At 45.2% G+C, this 17398-nt stretch overlaps 1 long non-coding RNA gene across 2 annotated transcripts in view; it reads left to right on the plus strand.

Annotated features, from left to right (window-relative positions):
• The first annotated feature begins 14376 nt into the window (after positions 1–14376).
• Positions 14377–17398, plus strand: part of LOC123992825 — a 100435-nt gene continuing 97413 nt past the window's right edge. For both annotated transcript variants that reach the window (XR_006831315.1, XR_006831317.1), the window contains exon 1: positions 14377–14461. This is a non-coding gene — a long non-coding RNA (uncharacterized LOC123992825). The remainder of the gene's footprint in view (positions 14462–17398) is intronic.

Here is a 17398-nt window from a genome sequence, read left to right on the forward strand (position 1 = left end):
AGGCTTCTAGGGCCCTGGCTTCCTTATGCCAAGGTGAACGGTCCATAACGGATTATTCCATTGAGTTTCGCACTCTTGCTGCCTCTAGTGAGTGGAACGAGCCGGCGCTGCTCGCTCGTTTTCTGGAGGGACTTCACGCAGTGGTTAAGGATGAGATTCTCTCCCGGGAGGTTCCTTCAGATGTGGACTCTTTGATTGCTCTCGCCATCCGCATAGAACGACGGGTAGATCTTCGTCACCGGGCTCGTGGAAGAGAGCTCGCATCAACGGTGTTTCCCTGCTCCGCATCGCAACCATCTCCCTCCTCTGGCTTTGAGACTGAGCCCATGCAGCTGGGAGGGATTCGCATCTCGAATAAGGAGAGGGAACGGAGGATCACCAACCGCCTGTGCCTCTATTGCGGAGTTGCTGGACATTTTGTTAATTCATGTCCAGTAAAAGCCAGAGCTCATCTGTAAGCGGAGGGCTACAGGTGAGCGCAACTACTCAAGTCTCTCCATCAAGGTCCTGTACTACTTTGTCGGTCCACCTACGCTGGACCGGTTCGGGTGCTACATGTAGTGCCTTGATAGACTCTGGGGCTGAGGGTTGTTTCATGGACGAAGCATGGGTTCGGAAACATGACATTCCTTTCAGAGAGTTAGATAAGCCTACGCCCATGTTCGCCTTAGATGGTAGTCATCTTCCCAGTATCAGATTTGAGACACTACCTTTAACCCTCACAGTATCTGGTAACCACAGTGAGACTATTTCTTTTTTGATTTTCCGTTCACCGTTTACACCTGTTGTTTTGGGTCATCCCTGGCTAGTATGTCATAATCCTTCTATTAATTGGTCTAGTAATTCTATCCTATCCTGGAACGTTTCTTGTCATGTGAAGTGTTTAATGTCTGCCATCCCTCCCGTTTCTTCTGTCCCTACTTCTCAGGAGGAACCTGGCGATTTGACAGGAGTGCCGGAGGAATATCATGATCTGCGCACGGTCTTCAGTCGGTCCCGAGCCAACTCCCTTCCTCCTCACCGGTCGTATGATTGTAGTATTGATCTCCTTCCGGGGACCACTCCTCCTCGAGGTAGACTATACTCTCTGTCGGCTCCCGAACGTAAGGCTCTCGAGGATTATTTGTCTGTGTCTCTTGACGCCGGTACCATAGTGCCTTCTTCTTCTCCGGCCGGGGCGGGGTTCTTTTTTGTTAAGAAGAAGGACGGTACTCTGCGCCCCTGCGTGGATTATCGAGGGCTGAATGACATAACGGTTAAGAATCGTTATCCGCTTCCCCTTATGTCATCAGCCTTCGAGATTCTGCAGGGAGCCAGGTGCTTTACTAAGTTGGACCTTCGTAACGCTTACCATCTCGTGCGCATCAGAGAGGGGGACGAGTGGAAAACGGCGTTTAACACTCCGTTAGGGCATTTTGAGTACCGGGTTCTGCCGTTCGGTCTCGCCAATGCGCCAGCTGTTTTTCAGGCATTAGTTAATGATGTTCTGAGAGACATGCTGAACATTTTTGTTTTTGTCTATCTTGACGATATCCTGATTTTTTCTCCGTCACTCGAGATTCATGTTCAGCACGTTCGACGTGTTCTACAGCGCCTTTTAGAGAATTGTCTCTACGTAAAGGCTGAGAAGTGCTCTTTTCATGTCTCCTCCGTTACTTTTCTCGGTTCCGTTATTTCCGCTGAAGGCATTCAGATGGATTCCGCTAAGGTCCAAGCTGTCAGTGATTGGCCCGTTCCAAGGTCACGTGTCGAGTTGCAGCGCTTTTTAGGTTTCGCTAATTTCTATCGGCGTTTCATTCGTAATTTCGGTCAAGTTGCTGCCCCTCTCACAGCTCTTACTTCTGTCAAGACGTGTTTTAAGTGGTCCGGTTCCGCCCAGGGAGCTTTTGATCTTCTAAAAGAACGTTTTACGTCCGCTCCTATCCTCGTTACTCCTGACGTCACTAGACAATTCATTGTCGAGGTTGACGCTTCAGAGGTAGGCGTGGGAGCCATTCTATCCCAGCGCTTCCAGTCTGACGATAAGGTTCATCCTTGCGCTTATTTTTCTCATCGCCTGTCGCCATCTGAGCGCAACTATGATGTGGGTAACCGTGAACTGCTCGCCATCCGCTTAGCCCTAGGCGAATGGCGACAGTGGTTGGAGGGGGCGACCGTTCCTTTTGTCGTTTGGACAGACCATAAGAACCTTGAGTACATCCGTTCTGCCAAACGACTTAATGCCCGTCAAGCTCGTTGGGCGTTGTTTTTCGCTCGTTTCGAGTTTGTGATTTCTTACCGTCCGGGTAGCAAGAACACCAAGCCTGATGCCTTATCCCGTCTGTTTAGTTCTTCTGTGGCTTCTACTGATCCCGAGGGATTCTTCCTTATGGGCGTGTTGTCGGGTTAACAGTCTGGGGAATTGAAAGACAGGTTAAGCAAGCACTCACACACACTGCGTCGCCGCGCGCTTGTCCTAGTAACCTCCTTTTCGTTCCTGTTTCCACTCGTCTGGCTGTTCTTCAGTGGGCTCACTCTGCCAAGCTAGCTGGTCATCCCGGTGTTCGAGGCACTCTTGCGTCTATTCGCCAGCGCTTTTGGTGGCCGACTCAGGAGCGTGACACGCGCCGTTTCGTGGCTGCTTGTTCGGACTGCGCGCAGACTAAGTCGGGTAACTCTCCTCCTGCCGGTCGTCTCAGACCGCTCCCATTCCTTCTCGACCATGGTCTCACATTGCCTTAGACTTCATTACCGGTCTGCCGTTGTCTGCGGGGAAGACTGTGATTCTGACGGTTGTCGATAGGTTCTCTAAGGCGGCACATTTCATTCCCCTCGCTAAACTTCCTTCCGCTAAGGAGACGGCACAAATCATTATTGAGAATGTATTCAGAATTCATGGCCTCCCGTTAGACGCCGTTTCAGACAGAGGCCCGCAATTCACGTCACAGTTTTGGAGGGAGTTCTGTCGTTTGATTGGTGCGTCCGTCAGTCTCTCTTCCGGGTTTCATCCCCAGTCTAACGGTCAAGCAGAGAGGGCCAATCAGACGATTGGTCGCATACTACGCAGCCTTTCTTTCAGAAACCCTGCGTCTTGGGCAGAACAGCTCCCCTGGGCAGAATACGCTCACAATTCGCTTCCTTCGTCTGCTACCGGGTTATCTCCGTTTCAGAGTAGTCTGGGTTACCAGCCTCCTCTGTTCTCATCCCAGCTTGCCGAGTCCAGCGTTCCCTCCGCTCAAGCGTTTGTCCAACGTTGTGAGCGCACCTGGAGGAGGGTGAGGTCTGCACTTTGCCGTTACAGGGCACAGACGGTGAGAGCCGCCAATAAACGCAGGATTAAGAGTCCAAGGTATTGTTGCGGCCAGAGAGTGTGGCTTTCCACTCGCAACCTTCCTCTTACGACAGCTTCTCGTAAGTTGACTCCGCGGTTCATTGGTCCGTTCCGTGTCTCCCAGGTCGTCAATCCTGTCGCTGTGCGACTGCTTCTTCCGCGACATCTTCGTCGCGTCCATCCTGTCTTCCATGTCTCCTGTGTTAAGCCCTTTCTTCGCACCCCCGTTCGTCTTCCCTCCCCCTCCCGTCCTTGTCGAGAGCGCACCTATTTACAAGGTACATAAGATCATGGACATGCGTTCTCGGGACGGGGTCACCAATACCTAGTGGATTGGGAGGGTTACGGTCCTGAGGAGAGGAGTTGGGTTCCGTCTCGGGACGTGCTGGACCGTTCACTCATCGATGATTTCCTCCGTTGCCGCCAGGATTCCTCCTCGAGTGCGCCAGGAGGCGCTCGGTGAGTGGGGGGTACTGTCATGTTTGTCATTTATTATCATGTCTTGTCCCTGTGCTCCCCATGCTATTCGTTTCCCTCTGCTGGTCTTATTTGGTTCTTTCCCTCCTTCTATCCCTCTCTCTCCCCCTCCCTCTCTCACTCTCTCGCTCTCTCTTCTCTCTATCGTTCCGTTCCTGCTCCCAGCTGTTCCTATTCCCCTAATCATCATTTAGTCTTCCCACACCTGTTCCCGATCCTTTCTCCTGATTAGAGTCCCTATTTATTCCTTTGTGATCCGTTCCTGTCCCGTCGGTTCCTTGTATTGTATTCACCATGCTGTGATTGCGTTTCGCCCTGTCCTGTCGTGTTTTTGCCGTGATTGTGTATCGCCCTGTCCTGTCGTGTTTTTTGCCTTCATCAGATGCTGCGTGGGAGCAGGTGTCTCTGTCGACTACGGCCTGCGCCTACCCGAAGCGACCTGCAGTCTGTGGCCGCTTCTCCAGTTGTTTCCCCTCTACAAGTCTAGAGGATTTCTGTTATTCCGTTTTGGACTGAAATAAACTCTGTTTCTGTTAAGTCGCTTTTGGGTCCTCTTTCACCTGCATGACAGACGCATTCTGTCTCCTAGAGATGAATGTACTTTGGTGCAAAAAGAAACCTGGGAATATGCTGGAGGAAACAGGTACAAAAGTATCTATATCCACAGTAAAACAAGTCCTATATCGACATAACCTGAAAGGCCGCTCAGCAAGGAAGAAGCCACTGCTCCAAAACCCCCATAAAAAAATCCAGACATGGGGACAAAGATTATACTTTTTGGAGAAATGTCCTCTGGTCTGATGAAACAAAAATAGAACTGTTTGGCCATAATGACCTTCGTTATGTTTGGAGGATAAAGGGGGAGGCTTGCAAGTCGAAGAACACCATCCCAACCGTGAAGCACGGGGTGGCAGCATCATGTTGTGGGGGTGCTTTGCTGCAGGAGGGACTGGTTCACTTCACAATATAGATGGCATCATTAGGTAGGAAAATTGAAGCAACATCTCAGGACATCAGTCAAGAAGTTGAAGCTTGGTCGCAAATGGGTCTTCCAAATGGGCAATGACCCCAGGCATACTTCCAAAGTTGTGGCAAAATGGCTTAAGGACAACAAAGTCAAGGTATTGGAGTGGCCATCACAAAGCTCTGAACTTAATCCTATAGAAAAATTGTGGGTAGAATTGAAAAAGTATGTGCGAGCAAGGAGGCCTACAAACCTGACTCAGTTTCACCAGCTCTGTCAGGAGAAATGGGCCAAAATTCACCCAACTTAATGTGGGAAGCTTGTGGAAGGCTACCCGAAACGTATGACCAAATTAAACAATTTAAAGGCAATGCAACCAAATACTAATTGAGTGTATGTAAACATCTCACCCGCTGGGAATGTGATGAAAGAAATAAAAGCTGAAATAAATAATTATCTCTAATATTATTCTGACATTAAACATTCGTAGAATAAAGTGGTGATCCTAACTGACCTAAGACAGGGATTTCCTACTAGGATTAAATGTCAGGAATTGTGAAAGCTTTACATGTATTTGGCTAAGGTGTATGTAAACTTCCGACTTCAACTGTATGTCTGCACTTGTCGGGCTACCAACTGCCAGAAACACACTGTGACTTGGGATAGCTCTAGACTGGTGAGTGTTTTAGATGGTTGGATATGTCTCTGGAAGAGGCAGATTGAAAGAGGGTGAGGGAGACGGCATGGGAGAAAGAGAAAAAAGTAGATGGGGATGAAGAGAGATGGAGAGGGTCAGAAAGAGGAAGAGAGTGAGAGAGGGAAGACATAGAGAACTTTCCCCTCCATCTGTTCTACCTCCATTGCATTGTGTCAGCCGCACAATGCCCCCCTTTGTCTTTCTTTCATTAATATTTGTGACGAGGTACAGGTTCAGAAGGCCGCAGGTTATTCACCTCAGTCGTTTGTCTATTAGTCAAATATCATGGACATATTGACAGTCAACTAATGAATGCAGTAGTTCAGATCATATTTCCAGGCAGTCAATTTCATTATCATGGTCCAATCTTGTGATTGTTGTTAAAGAAACTCTTATGCCATCAGAATGTAACTACTTTTAGCTACTTGTAACATGAGCGTAGATGACCCAACTCAAACTGCAAGGTTTAATCACCTTAACAAATGTGTGCTTTGTGATAGTGAGGTATGCACAACAGGTATGAATCTCCTGTATCAGTGAATTATTCCTAGTGAGTAACGATGTTCGTTGCCCACCGTTCCCTGTGACGCTGATACACCATTACACCACCTGAGAACATCCTCATCCCTCTCCCAACCCCACCCTTAAATGACCATTCCTCACCCCTCTCCTAACCACCACCCTTAAACCACCATTCCTCAACGCTCTCCCGAACCCCTCCCCTGAATGCCAATAAAATCGAGGATGACACAAAAAAAGTTTTAAACGTTTTTTTCCATTGTGGTCCTCGTGGAAATATATGGAGAAGAATATATACACAAGATTATAACATTTAAATGTTTTAATCTAAAATTAATCTCATCAACAGGGAGGAAACTGTAAAAAGGAAAACAATACATTACCTTGTAACTTTCATTGAAACAAACATAATTTTGTTAAGCCTGTGCAGCCTCCCTAACCTCTCTCTGTGTGTGTGTGTGTGTGTGTGTGTGTGTGTGTGTGTGTGTGTGTGTGTGTGTGTGTGTGTGTGTGTGTGTGTGTGTGTGTGTGTGTGTGTGTGTGTGTGTGTGTGTGTGTGTGTGTGTGTGTGTGTGTGTGTGTGTGTGTGTGTGTGTGTGTGTGTGTGTGTGTGTGTGATTGTGTGGGCGGAGACAGGTGTGCTGGAGGAAGAACAGATCCCCCACCAGTTGTAACCTGTTCCAAAATCAAGACCTCTACAACCCAACTCAACCCTGCCACTTCCGCGCTGCCAGATCACAACCTCTGCTCAGCCAGTCTTAGAAATTTGATCCTGCTTAAATCCTGTTTTCATGTTATGCTTGTTTTCCCTTACCTGACGCTGTTTTCCTCTCCGCTACTGTTTTTCCCGCTCTGACTTTGGTATCTGTCTCCAGTCCCACGTCTCATCAGTCCTGCTACACTGTCCTGGACCCCCACTCCACTGCGTCCTTGGATTCCTCTCTGGACCTGCTTACCCTGTCCCAACTCCCCTCGCTCCAGCCTCGGCCTCCACACTGGGCTTCCTGCAACCCGCCCGAGCTTCCCCTGGCCTGCAACCCATATTCCCTCTGTGTTTCAATGAATACCTTGGTTACCTCATTCCAGTCTCCTCGTCTGAGTCTGCTCTTGGGTTCACCTGTTCCGCTCCGCGTGACACTCAATGACCTTTAGAGCCATGAGTTCACCTGTCATGTCACTTCCCAAGTATATAACAGAACATTTTTTCCTTAAACACCACACCATTACACTTGACCGAGGAGTTGGAAGCATGTCTCACTTTGTGTTTGGAACCAAACAGGATACTTTCTTTCTTGCCTAAGTGCAAAGACAGTTTGTTGTCAGATAACCAGTTACTGACTTAAATCAGTTCGCTGCTTAGGGTCATTTCAACACTCTTCTTTTTCTTATGTAAAGCCAAGAGGGCAGAATCATCTTCATACAGGAACAGAGAGCATGAACAGGAAGAGTCCATGTAATTTAGGTAGAGCAAAAAAGCAAAGGCCCCAAAATGCTCCCCTGGGGGACACCACAGTTTATTGCCTTTAGCATCAACCAGTCCCACCCATATCCACCCTTTGGAGCTCATCAGTTAGGTATGACTTCACCCATAATAAGAAGTTTGTACAACAAAATATCATGGTTCACAGTAGAACATGCTTTTTGTAGGTCAAGCATTACCATACCACATAAATTGCCCTTGTCAATGTCTTGCTTGATAAAATCTGTCAAGTATAGTAAACAAGTGTTGGTAGGATAGCATTTTCTAAAATGGACTGAATATAAAATGTTATGGTCTTCAATGTACTTTAGGATCTGTTCTGCCAATTTGAAACTTTTTTTGTAGGTGTCTATTTTTTGTAGGTGTCTATTTACCACCACAATCCGATGCTGGCACTGAGACTGCATTCAATAGCAAACAAGAAAATGTGCATCCATTGATTGCACTCCTAGTGGCCGGTGATTTTATTACAAGACAACTGAAATCCGTCTTACCTCATTTTTACCAGAATGTACCTGTGCAACTAAAGGCGGAAAAACTCTATATCAGCTTTACTCCACACACAGAGATGCGTAGATCTCCTTCGCCCTCCATTTGACAAGTCTGACCATAACTCTATCCTCCAGATTCCTGCTTACAAGCTAAAACTCAAACAGGAAGTACCAGTGACACGCTCAATATGGAAAGTTCCAATGAAACAGATGCTAAGCTGCAGGACTGCTTTGCTAGCACAGACTGGAATATGTGATCGAAGTATTCTGTACTAACAACAGCAGTCAAGCACCCCTGTAAAGACCTTTTATTATACACAGATTCAAAATAGATATTGATAACTAATGTGTATATTGTGGTTGTGACCAAGAGCCTTTTGATCATATATTTTGGGACTGTTATATCAGAAGAATTTGAAGTGAGTTAGAAGATTTATATTTTAAAATAAACTACTATTAACGTTATTTAATGGCAGATTCTTTATCCATAAAATGAGGTAGGCGGAGAACAAGCCCCTCTTCACATTGTTATAATTTAAATTGCTATAATTGAAGATATAATTGAAATATTATTTTTGAAATGATCAGTAAGTGTAAAAACAAATAATCTATGAAAATCTCAAATGTTTTGAAAAATAAAAAATGTATCTCGATATGTAATGTCTTATGTCTGTTAGGTTTATGTATTCTTGTTTGTATATTTCTGGTTTTGTTCATAATAATAAAAAAAGACAGTCAGGCACCCAAGCTAACTTGCTAGCTACTTCCAGACACAAATTAGAGAACAGCTCACTGAACATATTGTGTGTGTTGGGGGGGGGGTGATATTTAACAATTTTAGAGTGATTATTTTTTTAATATGATTTTTCAGTACATTATGTAAATGTTTTGCTGATACAGTGGTTCAGTGGTCCAGCAGAGCTGGTTAGGCTGTTATGTTATCCAGAGTGTTGGTGACTGCAACTGTGCTGTCAGATTGTCAGTTCGTAAATTCAGAGCGTTTCGCTCTCAGTGCTTTCAAGCACACACTGGACGTTCTGGCCAAGGTATAGAGTGTTCTAACCTCACAACGGCAGTCAAGCACCCAAGCTAACTGGCTAACATTGGCTAGCTTGCTAGCTACTACCAGACACATAATGAGAGAACACCACACCCCACCCATTTTACTCACCCTAGCAGAGCTGATTAGGCTGTTTTCATGTTCTCCAGAGCATTGGTGACTGTTATTGTGCTGCTGGCAACAATTTAATTACACGTTTACTGACACTGGCCATATTCAATGGGTGTTGAGCGTTAGTAAATTCATCAGTTATTCTGTGCTCTGGCACACTCAGATGAGAGTATTTTGTTAAGACATGTAGCTAGCTAGGTAAACAATGAACCATAATCCCAACTAATGATGCTGCTACCCTGCATGAATCTGCAGGTAGTTAACCGACCCTGTTCAATGTTAGCTAGCTAAAATTAGGCTATAACTAGTCAAGCAAATGGGTCTGAGATACGAATTATAAGAACATCCATGTAAAGTTAGCTAGTGAGCCAGTCAGGCCTGATCACTGACGACGATGAGGGAAGGGAAGGGGTCAGACACCTGGCAGTGTCGTGCCAGGATCAACAATCTCTACCTCAACGTCAACAAGACAAAGGAGATAATGTGAACTACAGGAAACGGAGAGACGAGCAGGCCCCCATTCACAGTGAAGGGGCTGTAGTGGAGCGGGTCTAGAGCTTCAAGTTCCTCTGTGTCCACATCACTATGGATCTATCATGGTCCAAACAAAGACTTCAGTCAAGTCATACACTGTTCTCTCTGCTACTGCACAGTAAGCGATACCGATGCACCAAGTCAGGAAGCAATAGGACCCTGAACAGCTTCTACCCCCAAGCCAAAAGACTGTTAAATAGTTAGTTAAATAGTTAACCGGACTATCTGCATTGGCCCTTTTTCCATGAACTCATCACTGCTACTCTACTGTTTACTATCTGTCACTTTATTCTTAGTTATATGTACATATCTACCTAAATTACAAGATACCCCTGCACATTGACTCTGTACTGATACCCGTGGTATATAGCCTAGTTATCGTTAGTCATTGTGTATCTATTAATACTTTTATTATTATTATGAGTTTTACTTTTCTATTATTTCTCTATTTTCTTTCTCTCTGCATTGTTGGGAAAGGCACGTAAGTAAGCATTTTACTGTTAGTCCACACCTGTTGCTTATGAAGCTTTTGACAAAGAAACATTAGTTTTGTTTTATTTTATTGAGTTCTTTCTGACATTATTTAAATCCCTGCTGTGATTGCTGTAGGCCTGTTGTATGCAGCCATGACTGGGCGAGAAGTTGAGATTCTGTAGACCTGGAAGTGTACATGAGAGAGGAGGGGAATGCGTCTCTTTGAGCCGCTGGGCCAGGGGGAGATAATGGGTTTATGGAATTGAAAGATGACCATACGGCAGGGAGTGTGTGTGTAAGTTGTAAGTATAAGTGAGAGGGAGAGAGGAGCCCTGCCAGATTCTCAGTGGCTAAGTAATGACTCATGGGATCAAGGCCCCCTTGTCCATAAACAGGATTTATTTCAAAATTTGGCCGCTGAAACGCACGCCAGGCATGCATAGTCTGCGTCTCAAATCTCATCATATTGCGTACGTAGTGCATTACTTTTGACCAGAGCCCATTGGGCAATAGTGTGTGTGTGTACTACTTTTGACCAGAGCCCATTGGGCAATAGTGTGTGTGTGTGTGTGTGTGTGTGTGTGTGTGTGTGTGTGTGTGTGTGTGTGTGTGTGTGTGTGTGTGTGTGTGTGTGTGTGTGTGTGTGTGTGTGTGTGTGTGTGTGTGTGTGTGTGTGTGTGTGTGTGTGTGTGTGTGTGTGTGTGTGTGTGTGTGTGTGTGTGTGTGTGTGTGTGTGCTACTGTTGATCAGAGCCCAAAGGGCCCTGATCAAAATTAGGATCACACTTTATTTGTGATAGTTGGGATTTTCCATCTGTAGATGCTCTATAGATCAAACACAGTCTGTTGATAAGCAACTGCTAACTAAGATTATGCTTAGGTTTGGGTTTAGAAAAAGGTTTAGGGTAAGAGTTAAGTTTAGGGTTAATATAATGTTAAAGGTTAGAGCTAGGGTTAGGTTTAGTAGATAGTTAGTTGTGGTGCTACTGATAGTCTGTAGTAAGTCTGTAGAGCATCTACAGATGGACTATCCAAATAGTGTTACCAAAAGTAGTGCACTGTAAAGGGAATAAGGTGCCATTTGGGACACAATCTTTGTCTGCTTTGCGTTTCTACTGTCGTCTCCCCACTCTGATTTCATCATCATTAATACTGTGGAGAAAGCTAGGAGGGTGACAAAGCAGGAGATGAAAAGAGCGGAGGAGCAGAGGTTTGGGCAAAGATAAGAGCCCATGTCATTCCCTATTAGGGGAACATCCAGAGAGAAAGATACATCTGTGGATCCTCATGAGATGATAATGTGGATGAGGTGATACTAATGTAATTCTGTGAGCAGTAATCAGGTCTTGCTTTCATCCACAGTAGGAATGTGACTAAAGGTGAAGGGTTTGGGCTGAAGATCAAGTGATGGTTGTCAACACTTTTCTCACACTGATGACCATAGAGTATGATTGGGCTAATGTGAGTGAGGTAGTATCTCCTTCTCTCAGTCAAAAGTCACTCTCTCTGATGTTCTCTGTTTAAGTCCCCACTTAGTGCTGGGATTAGGAATCACTGAAATCAAAGATACTGTTATGAAGGAGAAGGTTATACAAAGGTCCTTACACTATACACTTTTTTAAAACTTCACCTCTTCTCCTCTTATCTGAGGTCATGGCCAATGTTCCCTCTAAGCTGCACGCGGGCGCACAGCTCCCCTGGGACTTCCGTGCAGAATAAATATCTGCCCCTGCGGAGAAGCACGTGATTGTACTTCACTCAACTTTCTAGTTTTCCCCCTTGGTTAACACTATCAACATTTCCTTTACTGTGGGAATTGTGACCGAATAAACACAATATTAGATACTTTCAAAGCAACATACCGGAAAACTATGCAAGACTTAGTATCCAAAACTAACTATGCAAGAGATCTTGATGTAGACAGACCGCTTCGAAGTAGGATTCTATTGCATTGACAGGCACCACGTACTCTACACAGTCCGGTGCACATAACCAATCAGAGCTGCAGTAGGACTATATTCAGATAGACCATTGCCATATATGGATCTGTGCCATTCACTTTGAACTGGACTGTGTTTACTGTCATGTTTGTCATTTATTATCATTCTTTCCCTGCATTGACATGCACCAGCTGTTCCTATTCCCTAATCACATTTAGTCCGGTGCACATTGGAACCAATCAGAGCTGCAGTAGGACTATATTCAGAGGTGTCTCTGACCATTGCCATCTGTGGCCGCTTCTCCTATTCCCCTCTACAGGATTTCTGTTATTCCCTTTTGGACAATAAACTTTTTCTGAACTGGACCTGACAGTTTACAATATGAGTGGTCATGAGTAGATGTGCTTGTTTTGAGATCAAAGTGAGAGCTGCATGTGCACATAGCCACGTGTGCACATTTAGTTCATATCCTTTGCTAGTCAGTGAATTGTTCGCCCAGTTATAGATTATTTGTTGTCAGCAATGGGGGAAGGATTGCTTCCTACAAGAACACAAAATGTCTACATTTCTAGATATCTCTGAAAAGCTCGTCTGACAAAGAGATTTTTTTGTCTTAAAGGGGCAGTTTTGTATCTAAAAACAGGCTTGAATAAGGTAAGTATCCAATAGCAGAGGGTAACATAATTTGTCTGATTCTCTGTAACAATGGTATGGGAATAGCAATGCATTTTATTTTGTAAAGTGGTTTCTTGCTTCAAACAACACAACAATACTTTCTGTCACCTCTTTGTCTGAAGGACAAGTGGATCAACAGGTTAATGTCAAGCCCTGCATGTTTTTTTTCTCTACATTGAACACCACACATTGGCTGCTATTGTAGGCTGAATGATAGAACAGCTTTTTCCATGTTAAATTGTAATGGGATGCATTTTCACCATTGTTTTTGTTTTTGTTTTTTTGATGGTAGGCCACTCTGGCAGACCTACATTATGATCAAATAGCCAAATAGCATTATGATCAATATAGCCTCAGTGTTCACAATAAACATGTCCTGGAAGTTGCACAGAATTTTCACAACATTCAAGTTTGCGCTCAGCCGACCTGAAATTTGCTCAGTGCTGGAAAGAATTAGAGGGAACATTGGTCATGACCCTTGAAGAGACTCTAGTGGGCTTGAGGCTTAATGGACATAGTCACCAGCCAATCAGCAGGCTGCATTCCTCACATTCTGGAAAGAGAGTGTCAAGGCCATGAAACCTTAAAGAGAGTGTGTGTTTGTGCGTGTGCACTTTTGTGTGTGAGTGTGTGTCTGTGTGCATTCCTGTGTGTGTGTGTGCGTGTGCGGTGTGTGTGTGTGTGTGTGTGTGTGTGTGTGTGTGTGTGTGTGTGTGTGTGTGTGTGTGTGTGTGTGTGTGTGTGTGTGTGTGTGTGTGTGTGTGTGTGTGTGTGTGTGTGTGTGTGTGTGTGTGTGTGTGTGTGTGTGTGTGTGTGTGTGTGTGTGTGTGTGTGTGTGTGTGTGTGTGTGTGTGTGTGTGTGTGCGTGCGTGTGTGTGTGTGTGTAGGCAACTGCAGGAGAGACCGTATTATGCAATGGCACATGCAGTGGCCACGGCATCTGCAGAATTCCATGTTTATTTCCCAGAAAATTTCCCAGTCTTTTAATGACTCGCTGCTGTTCAGACAGTTCTGGGAACTATACCTTTGCACCCATGACATCACAATTCCTGGAGAAGAGGTGGGAGAAATGAGAGGAAGACATGAAGAGAATAAGATCATTATTTCTTCTTTACCTCCTTTCGGTGAAAATCATCCCCCACTTTAATAAGACCAGAGCAGGTGGGCAGGTGGACAGGTGTGTGTCCCTCATCGAGCCAGCTGCACACCAGAATGAGAGAGAGCGAGGAGAGGAAAGAAAGAAGGGGAGAGAGGGGGATACATATAGAACAGGATGAGTGGCAGGAGTTTAAGAGAGTAAAAGAGGTTCAGAGGAGACTTTCAAGGATCTGTGGAGAGAGGGAACCAAGAAGGACAAGTACAGATTAAGAAAAAAAAAGGAACAGAGAGAGGAGTGCAGTGAGGAGAGAAAAAGACAGCTTTTGCAGAGTGAAAGACTCCAAATCTTTTTTCTCCCCAGGGTATTTTCCTGAGCCTCACTCATCAGTCTGGGCAGGAATCGCTCGTCACTCTTTTCCTACCTCCCTCCTCTCCCCCCCTTATTCCCTCCTTTCTTCCCTCTCTCCCAGCCGCGGAGCGTCACGAGAGCCACGCGATGAGAATAGAATGAGAAGGGAGAGCGAGAGAGTGAGAGTGAGCAAGAGAGGGAGAGAGGAACGAACCAGGGAAGCGAGAGACTTACACACACCACAAGCATTGGAAATTGAAGGAGTTGGTGTGCAGCTCGCAAGGTGGGTGAGGAGCATGTAAGGCATGCTTGTGCGGTGTGTGTGATTTCTCTGAATGTGCCTGAATGAATGCTGGCATTCATGTCTTGATACTACTTCTATTGAATTGAATTGTGTTTTATTAAGAGTGTGTGACAGGTTTGACTTCCCACTGTTTAGTGTGTGTCTCACATTTTGGTGTGTCTATAAATTCCCCTGTCACGCACATTTTAGCCATAAAGCATGTGTGTTACTATGCATGTGTGTGACTGTGTGTTAGTATCACTTTAGTAACACCATAGTATCACTTTACAGTGAGTTAAATAGATCCAGACAGTTATTGATTGAAAAAATAAACGGATACAGACAGCGAATTAGAACAGACATCAATCAAAATAGGTGAAAATAGGGGAAAAAAGAGATTGAGATGAAGAGAGGTAAAGAGAGTTATCTGTGCAGAGTTTGAAAAGTCAATGAGTGACCGTCATGTACAGTAACTCAATCTCCAATGGTCCTTGTCGTGGCGTGTTGAATGTACATGGTAAAATGCATGGATGAATCTTTGTAGTTAATAAGATGCTAACTTGCATTTCCTGTGGTGCAGGAAAATTGTTTGCTGCAAGGACGTGATCAAATTAAGATCCCATCTGTAGACTCTTGAGTTTCTGTCATTCAAGTTTTCCATGAAGAACATAACACATGTTATATTGAGCCCAGCAAGTGAAGCGGAGAGAGAGTTTTTGAGGTTAGAGCTATAATTATAGTGTAAGAGATAGAGTGAGTAGTATGCTACTGTCAGACAAAGTTGAGGGTGAGTCTATGGGTCAGCAGTGTGTGTGACACTTTAAATCTAACATTGAGTCTGAGTTGGAGCCTAGAGTTTGCTCTGAGGAAGTTGGAGGAGTTGGAGCAGTGCTGTGTGAGTGTGTGAGTGCATGTATGAGGTGCAGTTTGTCAAAGGCAGCAATTTTGCATGGTGTGTGTGTGTGTGTGTGTGTGTGTGTGTGTGTGTGTGTGTGTGTGTGTGTGTGTGTGTGTGTGTGTGTGTGTGTGTGTGTGTGTGTGTGTGTGTGTGTGTGTGTGTGTGTGTGTGTGTGTGTGTGTGTGTGTGTGTGTGTGTGTGTGTGTGTGTGTGTGTGTGTGTGTGTGTGTGTGTGTGTGCGAGTGTGTGCGAGTGTGTGCGAGTGTGTGCACGTTAGTGTGTGCGTGCTTGCATTAGTGTGTATGTGCATGGGTGTATGTTTGCATGAGTGTGTATGTGCGTGGGCGTACGTCTATGTGTGTGGGACTGCTAACGCATGTGAATACATGTTTGTGTGTGAACTGTATACCCTAGTGTGTCAGATCAAAGGAAAGACAGAGGCTGACTCTTCTTTACATGCTATGTGGCGGTTTTACGTACTGTAACAGTTGCAGCAGAAGTGCCCTTTCCATGTCATTGAGTGTCAATCACATCGCTTTTAGTTAGTGATTTTTCCCTGACAGCTTTGGATAGGTACAATATGGCATTCCGGCATGATCTCCTTTTTTATTTATAGATCATATTTTTTCCGCTGCTGCTACTCGCTGTTTATTATCTATGTATAGTCACTTTACCCTTACCTACATGTACATATTACCTCAATTACCTCGACTAACCTGTACCCCCATACATTGACACAGTACCGGTACCCCCTGCATATAGCCTCGTTATTGTTATTTTTTGTGTTACTTTTTTAACTTTAGTTAATTTAGTAAATCTTTTTCTTAACTCTTATTTGATTAAATCTGTATTGTTGGTTAAGGGCTTGTAAGTAAGCGTTTCACACCTGTTGTTTTTAGCGTATGACAAATAAAATTGGATTTGATTTGATATCCCTTCATAGTTTGTCCACTGACAATAAGAACAATGTTTTGGAGCTCTGCAGGCTTGATGTTTCAGTCGCGCCCCCAGACCTCCTTGTTTTTCTATGCCAGAGTGATTCCTCCCTCCCTCCCTCTCCCTCCCTGACTTATGAATGAGCAGTCTCTCTCTCGCTCTGTTCCTCTTAAGTTTCACCCCCAGCGCTGATGTGCACGGCCAAGGGGCATGGCTCAGGTAGCCCTGGCAGGCAGCGAGGTCACTCTTGCAAGGTTAGGCCAGGTAATGGAATGTTAAGTATTTACTGCTCACAGCCCTGGCTGTGCCCCCCACTCCCTTCCTCCTCTTCCCCCCGCAGCCTTTCTCACCCCTCTTCATCTCACCCCTCCCATATCCAGGAGCGTGTATCTGTGCAACATGCTGGGTCATGCCACCCTGCCAAGCCGTGCCGGGGCATCAACACGTTTGTATAAGTGTTGGAAAATCACCCGATGGCATTCCCCATGGTAAAAACCAAACAGAGAAAAGACAGAAGAGATTATAGATGCCCAGTCTGCTGTTTATGGTTGCTGCGTGACAACTTTGTGCCAGCGGCATGGGAACCCTGTGTATCTGCTGTGTGACACTGGCACCGGAGATTAGTGTTGTGTGAGCTCATATCAATGCAAGCAGATATTTGACCTCCCTCCCCTCCTCCTCCCTCCCTCCCATCCTCCTCCTCACCATGGATACTGTGCTCACTGGGCCTGTATCAGTGTTATGTGGTTCTCATCAGCCTATTATAGAGTCCTCTTCCCTGACCCAGTTCTCTCTGCTCCCCTCTCTCTGACTGTCACCTGCTCTCTGTCTATATCTCTAGCTGTCTCTCATGGTCTCTCTGTCTCTCTTTCCCGGCTTTGGCCTCAGTCTGTGTACTCAGAATCACATATTCTCAGAAATACAAGGGCTTTCACAGGTGGGGAAAGCTAACACAGACAAGCTCTCACATGTAAGATTGTACTGCTTGTATCGTATGTGCATGTGCACACAAGCACCAACATGTATATATAACTTAGAATTACCTCCAGGCGCACATTGAAACACAACCATATACACACCCTTCCGCATTGCCCACAGCCATG

The sequence above is a fragment of the Oncorhynchus gorbuscha genome, linkage group LG02, assembly GCF_021184085.1.
Source record: "Oncorhynchus gorbuscha isolate QuinsamMale2020 ecotype Even-year linkage group LG02, OgorEven_v1.0, whole genome shotgun sequence".
Lineage (NCBI taxonomy): Eukaryota > Metazoa > Chordata > Actinopteri > Salmoniformes > Salmonidae > Oncorhynchus > Oncorhynchus gorbuscha.